The sequence below is a fragment of the Pseudophryne corroboree genome, chromosome 7 (genome assembly GCF_028390025.1).
Source record: "Pseudophryne corroboree isolate aPseCor3 chromosome 7, aPseCor3.hap2, whole genome shotgun sequence".
Taxonomy (NCBI): domain Eukaryota; kingdom Metazoa; phylum Chordata; class Amphibia; order Anura; family Myobatrachidae; genus Pseudophryne; species Pseudophryne corroboree.
The window spans coordinates 242,524,319-242,525,288 of record NC_086450.1 but is presented as its reverse complement, the minus strand read 5'-3'; positions in this window follow the sequence as shown (position 1 = coordinate 242,525,288).

Below are 970 nucleotides of genomic sequence, written 5' to 3'. Positions count from 1 at the left end.
CCTTCCTGGCCTCGCACCACGCAACATATTTCCGCCAAATGCGGTGACTTCCTGGCTTTGATCAGGGTAGGAATGACTTCTTCCGGAATGCCTTTTTCCTTCAGGATCCGGCGTTCAACCGCCATGCCGTCAAACGCAGCCGCGGTAAGTCTTGGAACAGACAGGGTCCTTGCTGGAGCAGGTCCCTTCTTAGAGGTAAAGGCCACGGGTCCTCTGTGAGCATCTCTTGAAGTTCCGGGTACCAAGTCCTTCTTGGCCAATCCGGAGCCACGAGTATAGTTCTTACTCCTCTCCGTCTTATAATTCTCAGTACCTTGGGTATGAGAGGCAGAGGAGGGAAACACATACACTGACTGGTACACCCATGGTGTTACCAGAGCGTCTACAGCTATTGCCTGAGGGTCCCTTGACCTGGCGCAATACCTGTCCAATTTTTTGTTGAGGCGGGACGCCATCATGTCCACCTTTGGTTTTTTCCAACGGTTTACAATCATGTGGAAGACTTCTGGGTGAAGTCCCCACTCTCCCGGGTGGAGGTCGTGCCTGCTGAGGAAGTCTGCTTCCCAGTTGTCCACTCCCGGAATGAATACTGCTGACAGTGCTATCACATGATTTTCCGCCCAGCGAAGAATCCTTGCAGCTTCTGCCATTGCCCTCCTGCTTCTTGTGCCGCCCTGTCTGTTCACGTGGGCGACTGCCGTGATGTTGTCCGACTAGATCAGCACCGGCTGACCTTGAAGCAGAGGTCTTGCTTGGCTTAGGGCATTGTAAATGGTCCTCAGCTCCAGGATATTTATGTGAAGTGATGTCTCCAGGCTTGACCACAAGCCCTGGAAATTTCTTCCCTGTGTGACTGCTCCCCAGCCTCGCAGGCTGGCATCCGTGGTCACCAGGACCCAGTCCTGAATGCCGAATCTGCGGCCCTCTAGAAGATGAGCACTCTGCAACCACCACAGGAGAGACACCCTTG